The sequence below is a fragment of the Oryctolagus cuniculus genome, chromosome 11 (assembly GCF_964237555.1).
Source record: "Oryctolagus cuniculus chromosome 11, mOryCun1.1, whole genome shotgun sequence".
NCBI classification, from domain to species: domain Eukaryota; kingdom Metazoa; phylum Chordata; class Mammalia; order Lagomorpha; family Leporidae; genus Oryctolagus; species Oryctolagus cuniculus.
In genome coordinates this window covers 57,569,399-57,584,209 of record NC_091442.1, presented here as the reverse complement: position 1 = coordinate 57,584,209, position 14,811 = coordinate 57,569,399, and the positions used below count along the sequence as shown (strand labels likewise).

General features: G+C 51.1%; 1 long non-coding RNA gene across 4 annotated transcripts in view; it reads right to left on the bottom strand.

Annotated features, from left to right (window-relative positions):
• Positions 1 to 14,811, bottom strand: part of LOC103348286 (uncharacterized) — a 110,296-nt gene that overhangs the window by 38,914 nt on the left and 56,571 nt on the right. The window lies entirely within an intron of this gene.

Genomic DNA, 14,811 nt, shown 5'->3' with positions numbered 1-14,811 from the left:
TGAATTAACAGCTATAAGTTCACTTTTCACTCTGGCTCAGAAAAAAACTTGGAATTCAAAATAGCAAAACTTAATTCAGAACAGCCCTCAGGTCAGAGAAAAGCTGTGCTTCCGCAGAGTGGTGCCTTTCAAGTAAATAAATATTTTTTTAAAAAATGAGTCAGTCAATGAGTTAAATCACTCCACTGGCAACAACAACCATGCTTCTTGAATGCCAGGCCGTTCTAGATGCCAGGAATTCAACACTGAGGAGAACAGTTTTCGTCTTGTTGAAGGAAAACAAGGAGGTTCGAAATAAATCTCTTAGTCTATTCTAGACTGACCGGCTCTACGATAGCCTGCAGGTGAAGCCTATCAGAACTACAGCTGTCCCCAAAACTGTTAGCGTAAGAGATTTCCCAGAGAATGTGGGATAAAACGAAAGATACAAAAGCATTACTCAAAGATAGAGGATGCAGGACAAGAGGCAGGCAATATTCCAGAAACAAGAGTCAGCATGTGCAAAATCCCAGGGGTAGGTGAAAACAAGGTGCACTCAAGGAGCTAAAAGGAAAATCAGGGGCCAGTGCAGGTAAAGCTGCCACCTGCAAGGCCAGCATCCCACAGGGGCGCCCGTTTGAGTTCCGGCTGCTCCACTTCCGATCCAGCTCCCTGCTAAGGCACCTGGGAAAGCAGCAGAAGATGCTGGGTCCCCTGCATCTACATGGGAGACCCAGAAGAAGCTCCTGGCTCCTGGCTTCAGCTCTGGCCGTTGTGACCATCTGGGGAGTGCACCAGCAGATGGAAGATCTCTGTCTTTCCCAGCCCCTCTCTGCCTTTCAAATGTCAAATGAATAAAATAAACCTTTAAAAAAAAAAAAAGAAGAAGAAGAAGAAATGAAAAACACGGAGCAGGAGATAGGCAGTGGAAACAGAGACAGAAAGAAGCCAGACCCTGAGGGCCTTCATACCTATGTTTAATTGCTGTTTTTAAAGTTCCGAGGTAAATTAAAGTGCAGGAGAGAGTGTCAATCATCCACAAAGCAAGACTTCCGAAAAGGCAGAAGCAGATGGAAGTCAGAGCTCAGAGAGAGCGTGGAGTCTCACACGAGTCTTGCAGAGTAACAGAAACACATCGGGGAAGGAGGGCGCCGCTCCACGGACAACTGTGGATGTACTGGCAGGCACATCCTGCCAATACAGGTAATTTATTTCTCTGTGAAGCTGATGCTGGCATCTGCTGTGGCTGCGGCAGGATTTGGCAGCATAGGTGGCTTACAGAACCAGAAGGTCCAAAATCCTGTCTCTGGTAAATAGGAAATATCACCACATAGGGAGCCATTTTAAATCCAACTGGGAAGAGGTAAAAGTGTACTTGAAGCTATAGGCCAGAAGTCTATAATGTATAATCTTGATAGTTTTATATCCTTTTTTTTAAGATTTATTTATTTGAAAGGGAGAGTTACACAGAGAGAGAAGGAGGGGCAGAGAGGCAGAGAGAGAGAGAAAGAGAGAGGGCTTCCATCTGCCGGTTCACTTCCCAGATGGCCGCAATGGCCAGAGCTGCGCCGATCCGAAGCCAGAAGCTACGAGCTTTTTCCAGGTCTCCCACGTGGGTGTAGGGGCCCAAGGACTTGGGCCATCTTCCACTGCTTTCCCAGGCCACAGCAGAGAGCTGGATCAGAAGAGGAGCAGCTGGGACTCGAACTGGGGTCCACATGTGATGTCAGCACTGCAGACGGCAGCTTTACCCACTACACCACAGCACAGGCCCCTGCTTCTTTTTTAAATCTGTTTCAGGGGCCAGCACTGTGGCATAGTGGGTTAAAGCTCCAGCCTGCAGCACGGGCATCCCATATGGGCATGGTTCGAGTCTCACTGTTCCACTTTCCGATCTAGCTCCCTGCTAATGTGCCTGGAGAAGCAGCGGAGAATGGCTCAAGTCCTTGGGCCCCTGCACCCACGTGGGAGAGACAGAAGAGGCTCCTGGCTCCTGGCTTCGGATTGCCTCAGCCGTTGCGGCCAACTAGGGAGTGAACTGGCAGATGGAAGACCTCTCTCTCTCTCTGGCTCCACCTCTCTCTCTCTCTCTGGCTCAACCTCTCTGTGTGACTCTGTCTTTCAGATAAATAAAACAAACCTTTAAAAATAAATAAATAAATAAATCTGCTTCAACAATTCCTGTTTTTATAGCAACTAATTCCCACCTATTCTTTTCTTCAGCCTTTCCAGCTTCTAAATTTGAATATATTAAGTATGGCTCCATATTCTTTTCTCACAAAGCGCTCATCACCAGGGGTTCCTCTAAGAACAATGCTGGCTGCAACCCAAGTAAAGAAGTGTAGCGGTCACCCACCGTGCACTTCCCAAACAGTCCAAGCATCTGGGTCCTTTTCTACCCGAGAACTATTAAGAAGACCGTTCTTTTCCCCACAGTGGTTTATGCATTTTAAATATTATTATGTGTCTGTGATTTTTAATTTCTAACTCTGTTAGAATGTCCATGGCTTTTGCAATTTCTCCTTTTGTGAAGCCCCATGCTTTTATTTTCCCCCTAGCCCTCACCAAACTGACCAACTTTTTGTTATGGCCCCTCTTTTTAACTCTGCCATTTTGGAAGGTCTACAAAGAGCTAGGATTCAGTTCAGCTGCTTGGGATAGAAACTACAAAATAAGCAACTTACAAGACACAAGTTCTGGCTTTGTGGCGCAGCCGGTTAAGCGACCGCCTGCAATGCCAGCATCCCATACAGGCATCAGTTTGAGTCCTGGTCGCTCCTCTTCCCATCCTGATCCCTGGCAATGCACCTGGTAAAGCAGCACAAGGTGGCACAAGTGCTTGGGCTCCTGATGCCCATGTGGAAGACCCAGATAGAGTTCCAGGCTCCTGGTTTCAACCTGGCCCAGCCTCGCCATTGCGGTCACTTGGGGAGTGAAACAGAGGATGAAGGCATACGATTCCCTCCCTCACAGAAGACCAGAGGAAGGCAGTCCAGAATGCCTGGTAGAGGTTCTGCTGTCCTCCAGAGCCCAGCCACCATTTCTCTTTCTACTCCAAGCTCCTTAGGAGATACTTTCTATTCTCAAGGCCATAAGGCAGCTGCTAGGGCTCCAGCCATCATGCCCAATCTCCCAGCAGCAGGAAGAAAGAAGGGAGCAGGGCACAAAAGACATGGGTCAGCTGAGTCAGCTCTTTTCAGGAAGCCTTTGTGGGCATTTTCCACAGGAGTCCCACTCACAATTCCTCACGCGCCCACTACCAGCTTCAGGAGCAGCTGGAACTGTGGTCTACCTACCAGACAGTAGTCACCCAATAAAATCAGAATTCTGTTACTAGGAAAAAAGCAGGAATAGAATCTGAGTTGGCTGGGAACATGGATGCCACAGTCCACATGCTGTGCTCATTCTGTGAGTAAGCATCTTTATGTTTCCAACAAACCCATTTATATCTATGTTTCTATCAGTCTCAAAATTAATATCCATGGGGCCGGCACTGTGGCATAGCAGGTAAAGCCACTGCCTGTAGTGCAGGCATCCCACATAGGCACCAGTTCGAGACCCAGCTGCTCCTCTTCCGATCCAGCTCTCTGCTGTGGCCTGGGAAAGCAGTAGAAGATGGCCCAAGTCCTTGGGCCCCTGCACCCACAGGGGAGATCCAGAAGAAGCTCCTGGCTCCTGGCTTTGGATTGGCCCAGCTCCGGCTGTTACAGCCATTTGGGGAGTGAACCGGTGAATGGAAGATCTTTCTCTCTGTCTCTCCCTCTGTCTGTAACCCTACCTCTCAAATAATTAAATAAAATCTTTAAACAAGAAAATACAAGAAGTCAAATCATTAAGACATCGAGCTTTAGATACAAATATAATTCAATTATTGATTTTTAAGTCTATACATATGTTTGTAAGTGGGTGGTAAAGACTGGGAAGGATGCATAGGAAATTAAAGTTGTTACTCCTAGGGGCCAGTGCCGTGGCACAGTGGGTAAGGCAGCCCCCTGCAGTGCCGGCATCCCACATGGGAACCAGTTCAAGTCCTGGCTGCTCCATTTCCAATCCATCTCCCTACTTATGGCCTAAGAAGACAGCAGAGGATGGCCCAGGTCCCTGGACCCCTGCACCCATGTGGGAGACCTAGAGGAAGCACCAGGCTCCTGGCTTCAGATCAGCTCAGCTCCAGCCATTGCAGCTGTTTGGGAGTAAACCAGCAGATGGAAGACCTCTCTCCCTCTCTCTGTCTGCCTCTGTATCTCCACCTTTCAAATAAAAAAATCAATCTAAATGAAAAAGTGGTTGATTGTAGAAGAGAAGAATTTCAATATTAGAATTGAAGGGAATTTTTAACTTTCCATATTTTCTGAATTTTTACAAAATCATACACTGCCTTTGAATTTTTAATTAACTAAAATGAAAAAATAATTTCATTAAGGCAAGTATATAGGTGTATATTTATCAGCAGTAAAATACAGAGAGTATACTGGGGCTGGCACTGTGGCATAGCAGGTAAAGCCTCCACCTGCAGTGCCGGCATTCCACATGGGCACCGGTTCAAGACCTGGCTGCTCCACTTCCGATCTAGCTCTCTGCTATGGCCCAGGAAAGCAGTAGAGGAGAGCCCAAGTCCTTGAGCCCCTGCACCTGTGTGGGAGACCTGGAAGAAGCTCCTGGCTCCAGGCTTCAGATTGGTTCAGCTCCAGCCATTGCAGCCATATGGGGAGTGAATCAGCAGATGGAAGACCTCTCTCTCTCTCTCTCTCTCTCTCTCTCTGCCTCTCTTTCTCTCTGTGTGTAAATCTGACTTTCTAATAAATAAATAAATATTTTTAAAAATACAGTGAGTATAGCATCTATTAAAAAAAGTATGTGTAGGAACCGGCGCTGTGGCATTGTGGGTAAAGTTGCCACCTGCAGTGCCGGCATCCCATATGGGCACCAGTTCAAGTCCCATCTGCTCCACTTCTAATCCAGCTCTCTACTATGGCCTGGGAAAGCAATAAAAGATGGCCCAAGCCCTTGGGCCCCTGCACCCATGTGGGAGACTCAGAAGAAGCTCCTGGCTTTGGATCAGTGCAGCTCTGGCCACTGCAGCCAATTGGGGAGAGAACCTGCAGATGGAAGACCTCTCTCTCTGTCTCTCTGCTTTTCCTCTTCTTTCTGTGTAACTCTGACTTTCAAATAAATAAATCTTTTTTAAAAAAGAAAAAAATATGTGTAGTCTGCCAAAACTTGAACATATCTGTGTTCTATGTATGTAACTGATGTTTGGACGAGACATTTTTGTCCATGTTTTGTCAAAAAGTCCCCAAGAAGAAAAGAAAAGAAAAAAAGAAACAAATACAAAGTATCGAGTGCTTATACTTCCAAAGCAAAGTGCTACACTGTGGTGGAATGAGAAGGCCATGCCAAGATGGCAGCTTGCAACAGAAACTGCCTGGCAACAGGCTGTGATTAGATGTCTTCGGAAACCACATGGCAAAGGAGCCTGCCTGGCAAGAGGCTGTGATTGGTTAGGGCATAGACTGCCCCTTGACCAGATTGGCTGCCTTGGTTATATAAGCTGCTGTACCAACTGAAATAAATGAGTCTGCAGGCTGCTTGCCTCTGGCCTGCTTTCACCCGACTCCCAGGGTCTGTGTGGTGACTCCGTGCCTCTTGCTCCCACCAGGCTCCTCCTCTCAGAACAAATCCACCTCAACCACCTACAGAGGCCACACTTGGACAGGTCCAAGTCGAAGTATTCTGACCTCCCCCAACACCCACCTCCAGAACCTATGAGTGGAAAGCCCACTGGGGGGCCCTTGGGAGAGGACCTGTCTCTGTGAGAGGATGCAGGTCCTCCCCTACATCACATGAAGTTAAATGGGGGAGGGCGTCAAGAGAAGCATTGGGGAGCTGTGTCCTCCAGATTGGGAGGGCTTGGGGGCTGACAGCAGTCTTTCTCCTGAAAATTCCCCCAGACAGAAACTTTGCCCATCACACTGCTCTGCACGATGGAACAGGGGCTTCCTTGTCCACAGCTCACTACGGAGAAATTAGCAAGGCCAAAGCTGCAGGTTCCCCATCAGCCAGAGATAGAGGGAGTCCCCTTGGAAGGAAGCCGCATCAGATCACCGGGAGATGGAGGCTACTTAGTAGGACACCTTGCAAAGTGACACCAAAGAGAAGGGGTCAGTGACACCCAGAGGGTCAGTACACAGTTGGCCAAGCCAAAGGGGAGCCGGTGAGAGGTCCTCAGGAGTGGGGCGAGGCCCTGAAACACCCACAAAGCAGCCTCAGGACAGATCCGCCAATCTAGGGTGCACTGGGTCCAGATTACACCTGTGCCAGGGCGCTAAAACCTTTCCTCCCTCTCTCTCCCCGAGCCTACGCCGAGCCCAGAAGAGTCAGACGCGGCCTCATGGGTAGAGACAGAGTGGTGAAGGGGAGAGCAGAATGGCCCCTGCCTTTCCTGCCCCGCCACAAGCATCCAGTCCAGATAAGGTCCCGGGGAAAGGAAGCAGTCGAGGTGGGAGAAAGCAGAGACCTGTGATGTTTTAGCAGCCAGGCTTTCGACTGCCTGACAGTGCTGGGAAAGCAGCTATAAAACCTGTCCACAACTTCATCCGGGAGTGGGAAGAGCGGTTTCAAAGGCCAAGTTTCCAATGAAGGTGGTAGGGAAAAAAAAATAAGTTTCTCCCTTTCCTCGGACGGAGTCTAGCCCACTCAATAAGCCGTTCACACAGTGACAGTGTCCGTGACGCCACCACTGCCCACGGGGACTTCTCGGGGGAAAGGGCAGTCACACTCAGCCCAGAGGTCAGGGCTTCTTGTCAGGCTCAGACTCCTCCTCCGAGTGTAGTACAGGGAGGCTTGGAGAGTCCAGGGCTGTGGCGGGACCGATGTCAGCAGACCGGGGCAGTGGCCAGGTGCACACTCCAGAACTGGCTCAGCACTGACCTTCAGCATCCCCCATCCTGAGCAGGAGGCCCTCCCCATGAGGTCCCGTCTCTGGCCCCTCCTTCTCTCCAACTCCACTGCGAGCTCTGTCCCTCCTCCAGCCCCCTCTTATCCGGTCCTTGTCTGGGAAAACTGGGGCTCTGCAAGCACACCTGCAACGTCTTTGCATCTTGAACTTGGGCTGAGATTGGAACCTCTGTGTCTGCTCCAGGATGGACTGTGGGGTGGGAGAAACAGTGCTTGGAGTCCTGGAAAGAGACCCAGAAGTAGAGGAGCACACAGACAGTGCAGACCGGCACATCAGCACGCGAGCCTTCCCCGAGCGCCCCTACCTCCTCCCACCACACACACATCCTGCAAACACTAAGACGCCCAACAGTAGCTGTCTCTGGAAGGTGACAGTCCACGTGGCATTCTCATTCTCGTTCTTTTTTTTCCCCACTTTGTTTTTTCTAAAATTACCATAATACATATATGCATACGTACAGAAATACCCACTGACATTGAAATGCACCTTGATGTATAGACAAGAAAGCATTTGCAGTGTTTATCGACAGGCTCTTTCCTATCTCTCTCATCTTAGGAAAGCAACTTCCCACCATACCGTATCCGGGAGCAGACGAGTGCTGACAAATCCGCCACCGCCACCACCAACCTGGTGACAGGTACCCCCACTTCTTCCTTTCTCACCTCACCAACAGAGCACTAGCATCTAGTTTTTCCTTCCTGGCTAAGCTGCAGAACTGAGGTTTCCCCTCACATCAAAGACAAGGAGGTCCCCTGGGGAAGGTCAAGTGCTCCACAGAACACTGACCCCAGACAGAAAGGGAGTCCCTGGGATTTACAAGGCCCTTTCAGAGGAGACAAAGAGCGTGTCTCCTGTTTGGATGATAGGAAATAGGGACAGCTATTTTTACTTTTCAAAAGCCCATAAAAACAGAATGACAAGCCGTGAGGTCAAAGGGAAGAGAACAGACCAAACATTAAGACTGTGAATTAATCTTCGAACAGCCTGGCAGGAGCTAGAAGAACATTCATTGAAACAGAAATACCTCCACGGGCAGTGAAACCACAACAGCACCATAGCCAACCAGGGACCTTGGAGGCAGGAGTGGGAGGGGTCCTGAGGAGGAGGTGCAGCTACAGGGAGTGGGCAGGCACAGAGGCATTTCTTTCAAGTCATCGGGTCCCTGGGACCAGGGGTCTCCTAAGACAGCCCACTTGGCCAGAGCTTCAAGTTCAGGATGTCACTCCAGATCCAGGCAATTGCTCGGGCCGCACTTGCTGCTCTCCGCAGGCTCCCTGGGACTAAGGGGACCCAGTTATTTGCCCTACTCCCTCGGGCCCCCGTCACCTGCCCTGCTATTTAAGGGAGACAATATGCCAACTGTCCCCTTCTCTGTGGTAGCCAAAACCCATTCTTTCACAGACTTTACTGAATGAACAAAGAGAAGTCAAACTAATCATAGATGTGTGCAAAGACACAGAAGTTGCAGAGTTTTCTTCTCCAGTGGTCAGAGGCCTCATGGTTCCTAGACCATTGTTCCCAATCTATCCCTACCTGAAGCCACAGAGGACGAAAGGTTCTGTCCCCAAGAGAGCTCCACCCACTCTGGATCTACAGTCGCCACCAGGAAATCCGGAAGTCTCTCCCGGAAAGAAGAAGGAGGCGGGGATAGAGACATGAAAGAGCTTCCGGATCCTGAGTGGCTACCCTCCGCGGAGAGTACGTGTATTCTCCCAAGGTGTCACAACACCCATGAGACGGGCATCTTAGATGAAGGGATGAGATGCTGGTGACACGAGTGGACTACACACACACACACACACACACACACCAAAAAAACTTCAGCCAAATATAACTCGCCTCAGGCACGCTCCCTGAGCTCCCTGAGAGGAATGCGCCTGGAGGCCCCTACCTGGGCGTACACCACGCAGCATTTGTTAAACACCTACCATGTGCCGGGTGATACATCTCCCTTGCCTGTGACCTCGGCGCGTGCACATGGAAGTGGCGCCGTTATGGTTTACACTGTCTCCGTGGCTGCGGAAATACTCAATCGCGTTCCAGAGTTTGTGCAGCGGGTGGGCAATAGAGCTGGGGTTCAAGTCTGCACACTATTCAGGCTCCATCCACTCACCACCCATCTCTGAAGCAGCCTGCCCCATCCACCTCCACCTCTAGACTACGAGTCTTGGGATCCGGAAAATAACACCTTTTTTTTGTCCCCCCTCTGACTCCCCAGTATCAAAACATATCCGGTGAGTAGGGGAAACACAATGACTTCACACTGTTTGTGGAAGAAAGGCGGGAAGGCGTTGCCAGGAGCCAAGAGCTTCTTCCAGGTCTCCCATGTGGGTGCAGGGGCCTAACCAAGCACATGAGCCATTTTCTACTGCTTTCCCAGGCCATAGCAGGGAGCTGGATCAGAAGTGGAGAGGCCGGGATTCAAACCGGTGCCCACATGGGCTGCTGGCACCACAGGTGGAGGCTTAGCCCACTACGCCACAGTGCCGGGCCCTGTAAGTATATTTTCAGTGTTCACTACCATGCCTTAGAGTAGCGGCTCTCTGGTCATTCTGTCTGAATCTCCCTCTCAAGCAGATTCTTGAGGAAAGACACACAGGTCCACAGTGTAGGTCCTTTACCTTCCAAATTCAGCTTTGCTGGATATGAAAGGCTTGGCTTTCCTCGAAATCTTACGTGTGCTATTCGACTTTTCTTCTTGCACGAATAGCACGGCTGTCGAAAAGTCCGGTAAGAATCCAATCCTCTTTAAGTGGCAGACTGCGACTGCACACAGGCCCTGAGGCGCTGGGTTTGGGTTTGCTTGTTTTTTTTAACTTTAAGCCAGGCGATTTCACCATGCTGTGGCTTAGTGTTGGTCACTCTGGGTTGGTAATCTCAGGTAGAGGACACACGCTTTCGATTTACAGTTGCAAGTCTTTTTTTACCTGGCCGTCTGCTCACTCCAGCTCCCTGATAATGTACACCTGGAAGGTGAGTCATTGTTGGATTCCTGACACATTCCTGACACCTGTGTGGGAGTCCTGGTTTGTGTGCCCAGCTCCTGGCTTTGGTCTGGCCCCAGCCATGGCCACTGCAGGCCTTTGGAAAGTGAATCAGCATGTGGGAATTCTCTCCCCCTCTTTCTCCTTCCTTCTCTCTCTCTGAAATAAATTTAAAAATGAATAAATGAAAAGCAAAAATGAGGGGGCAGGCATTGTGGTGTGGTGGGTGAGGCCGCCCTGGGGACGCCTCTGTCCCTCTATGGGAGTGCCTAGTCCACTTCCAGTTCAGCTTCCTATCAGTGCAGTCCTGGGACACAGCAGGTGAATTCTGGCCACTCACATGGGAGACCTGCATTTTGTTCCAGGCTCCTGGCTTCGGCCTGACCCAGCACTGGGGGTTGTGGGCATTTGGGCAGTGAACCAACAGATGGAAACTCTCTCTCTCTCTCTCTCTCTCCCTCTCTCTAAATAAATAAAGAAAAATAAACAAGAAGAAAGAATACAAAAAGAAAAAAGTCAGTTTATTTTGATGTACATGTTTGTTAAATCTGCGGAAAGCTTTTTCATAATATGCCTTTCCAATGAACTTTCTGAAGATCCCTTGTAGGTGTGTGTTCCTATTTGCCTGTTGATGTCTGTAACTCCCCATTGGATGCTCTGTATCTCTCCCTTCATTTATTTATTTATTTTTTATTTGACAGGTAGGGTTATAGAAAGTGAGAGAGAGAGACAGAGAAAGGTCTTCCTTCCATTGGTTCACTCCCCAAATGGCTGCTAGGGCCAGCACTGCGCCAATCCGAAGCCAGGAGCCAGGTGCTTCTTCTGGTCTCCCATGCGGGTGCAGGGCCCAAGCACTTGGGCCATCCTCCATTGCCCTTCTGGGCCACAGCAGAGAGCTGGACTGGAAGAGGAGCAACTGGGACTAGAACCTGGCACCCATATGGGATGCCAGTGCCGCAGGCAGAGGATTAACCAAGTGAGCCATGGCGCCAGCCCCTACTTCATTTATTTTTTATTTTTTACATTTCTCTTGCTTTTCTATTAACCTGAGGCATTATCTGTTCCATTAATTCATTCTTGCATTCCTCCGAGCTAATTTATGAAGTGATAATTTTTTATTGCTCACCCATTCCTGACTCTTGTCACTTTATTTCTGAGTTCATAATTTTGATTGATGATCTTTTATACTTTACCTCATTTTCTCAATGCTTTTTAGCTCATTTTGAAAAAAAAAAAAAAGATGTCTTGGCATGCTTTCCTTGCTTGTCTGTGCAAATGTTACTCTGGTTTTCTTTTTTATAAAAAAAATTATGAGATTAGACCTCAGTGCTTCTCCATTGCTCATTTTTACATCAAGTTGGAATTCCTCGACTTTTAGAAGGAAATATGGTTCAAATTAGTTTTTCTAATTTCCTGGAACTCTCGCTTCTGTTGTTTTCATGTCATGTTTAAAGAAATACATGGCAGCTTGCTTTTCAAGATCCCTTGGCTTGGAGCTGGCATTGTGGTACAGTGGGTTAAGCTACTGCCTATAATGACAGCATCCCACATGGACGCCTATTCGAGTCCTGGCTGCTCTACTTCCCATCCAGTTCCCTGCTAATGCACCTGGGAAAGCTTTGGAAGATGACGCAAGTGCTTGGACCCCTGCCACTCACATGGGAGACCCCAAGGGAGCTCCAGGCTCCAGACTGTGGCCTGGCCTGGGCCAGCCCCAGGGCGTGGCCATTTGGGGAGTGAATCAGCAGATGAACAATCTCCCTCCTTCACATTGTCCGGCCTGTCCCCACACTGAGCACCAGAACCACCTGCAAAGGAGCGGGGGACCCGCGCCCCACATTTCAGAAGCATGGTTCTTTTTTTTTTTTTTTTTTTTGACAGGCAGAGTGGACAGTGAGAGAGAGAGACAGAGAGAAAGGTCTTCCTTTGCCGTTGGTTCACCCTCCAATGGCCGCCGCAGCCAGCGCGCTGCGGCCGGCGTACCGCGCTGATCCGATGGCAGGAGCCAGGAGCCAGGTGCTTTTCCTGGTCTCCCATGGGGTGCAGGGCCCAAGCACCTGGGCCATCCTCCACTGCACTCCCGGGCCACAGCAGAGGGCTGGCCTGGAAGAGGGGCAGCCGGGACAGAATCCGGCGCCCCGACCGGGACTAGAACCCGGTGTGCCGGCGCCGCAAGGAGGATTAGCCTAGTGAGCCGCGGCGCCGGCCCATAGAAGCATGGTTCTTGGTTATTATCGGGAGACTGCAGGTGGGAAGTCCCCCCTCTTCCTTCCAACACAGTTCCTGACCCAGTGCCCACTGAGCCTCTCTGTCCCGTTTCAGCGACTACCCTGAAGTTGAATGGAGCTTCCCGGGATTCAGCCTGTGGGGAGCAACTCGGACTAGACTAAGTTACTGGAATTAAGACTTATTCTATGCATCTGCTTTCCCACAATATGGTGCTGAGAAGGGAAACAGCTTCTACACAGCTGCCTCCGGTTCAACCAATAAACTGTAGGACCTGCTCCTGATTGGAGGAGAGCAGCGTACTCGGCGTGTGGATAGCAGAGTTGGGATTGGTGGAAGAGGACTATATAGGAGGAGAGAGACACCATGCACCAGGAACATCTAAGGGGAACATCTATCTGAAGGAACACCTGTGCAGCCCCCGAGAGAGCTGGCCGGCAGTGTGCCGCTCCCCCGCGGAAGTGGGGAATGTGGCAGGGGGAACCGCCCTTCCACGGAGGTGGAAGGGACGGTAGCCAACCCGGGAAAAACCAGCAGCAAACCCGGGGAGGGCCGAGCAGACGAAAGAACAACGCAGGGTCCTGTGTCGTTCCTCCACGAAGACGGGGAGCGACATAATGGTGCCGTGACTCGGATATGAAGCCTAGGCAGGGTTTAGTGTCGTTCCTCCATGAAGAGGGGGAGCGACACAGCCAAATACAGAACGCACTGACAGTGCCCCTGTACTGCTGTCCCCGGCTCACCACTGCCTGTCCAGTGGTTTCCAGCCCTTCTGATGCGACAGGCATGAAAGGGAGACTTCCATGTGCCAGCAAGGCTGCAGAGGCTCCGGGGAATAGAGCTGAGGGCCTCATTCCTTCCTCCATAGGGAGAGAGAAACTGAGGAGAGACTTCTTTTCCTCTCATCCATCCGTTCATTCAACAAATGTGCACCAAGGACATTTCTCAGCAGTGGCCCTCCTGTGCACGCGGCCCCGTGGGAGTCACGGAAATGAGACAGGCAGGCGTTGGGCTGGGCTACGTGGAAGAGAGCGGCTTAAAGGCCGAGGGTGTCCCTGGGGGCCTTCTGCTGTCCAAGACGGGCGAGATCTGTTAAGTCAGGAGCTCCTGATCCTGGGGCACCCAGCAGAAGAGCTGGGAGGTGCCTCTCCTCCACCCTCTCACGGGAGGCAGCCACACAACTTCAGAATGGATCTTGGGCCCTGGGAAAAGCCGGGAACACTGGTGCTCAGCCCAGCGTTTCTGGAAAGCAGAAGGACGCATCCAGGGGCCTGGGAGGAAGGGGTGGGTGATGACTGTTGGGCTGGGCCATGCCCTCAGGGTGCCCCTGGGAGAGGTCAGCTGTCCACCCGGAAGGGAGGGCTGCAGCCCTGGAGTCTCGGGCAGTTCTGGGGGCACTGGGAGGGAGACTTGGGACCAAGACTAGGGCCCGAGAGGAATGGACTGACACTCGTTTTACCCCGGAAGGGACAGAAGCCAAGAGAGGGGCACTGACTTCCCAGGGAGACTCAGCAGAGCCACAAAAGAACCCTGGCTTCTCCTGCCCTCAGTAGACAGGGTCCCAGGAAGTGGATTCACACACCAAAGAGGGCCAGGACACTTCCAGGGGGCGTGATGTAGCCAGCATTCAGAACTGCCTCTAAACTTCTAACGTAGTAGCGGCAGCAAAGCTGGAAAGGAGAGGAGGCTGAATGGGAGGTGAGGGGCTCTGCTTACTGTATCAGCAAGCCCAGGCTGGCCGCATGACCCCGGGAGCAGCTCCCATCCTAACCCACGACATGCCCTCTCACACAGAGACCTTCCTGCCACACAGGTGGCTTCTGCTGCTCCCACGGCTCACCCAGACGCGGCTAACACAAGGCCAGCTTTCATGCCATTCTCCATGCCTCCGGCCTTCTCTGTAAGCTGAGAAATAAGCAAGCCCTGGGGGTCAGAACAATCCACTTTTCTTAACTCCAATCTAAGAGTTTCATCCTGGAGGAGAGAGGGGAGAGAGCCAGGCCGTGCAGAATCCGCACCCCCTCCCCGGGGTGGGGGGGTGGGGGAGTCCCTCCAGACAATGTCGCCACCTTGCCACCGCATTCAGACCCCTGAGGTTGTCCCTGGCTCCCACGTTTGTTTAACTTGTTTCGCTGGGCAGAAGTGATCTGGAATGTGCAGCATGAGTCGTTTTAAGGAGAATAAGCAAAGAATTAAAACACAAAAGCCAGCCAGGATTCCTACAGCCCAGCCGGCAGAAGGCTCCCCCTCCCCTCCCGGGGCCTGTCTCCTGCCCCGTAGCCCAGCTGCTTGGTCTGCAGAAATCTGCAGGCGTCCCTCCCGACCCCAGCCTGTGTTTCTTCCAGAAAACCCTCCTTCTCCCACTGCCCAGAGACTTACCAGTGGTCTGGCCTCCCATACATCCATGAGATCTCCCAGGACCCCTGGCCAGACCTGGTTTCCCTGTGCAGTCAGGAGAAGGCTGGTGAGAGCACGCAGAGTTGGGGAGGCAGGGGCAGGGGGAGCCAACAGGACCAGAAGGGCCAATCACTGGCCAGAGCTTGACTTTACCTTTCGGGTGCACCCTCCTGCTTCTCCCCAGGCCCCCTCACACATCCGAACTAAATTATCTCATTCTTATCGCAGAATAATTCATAACAGAAATAACTGGCTATAGATCTGTTC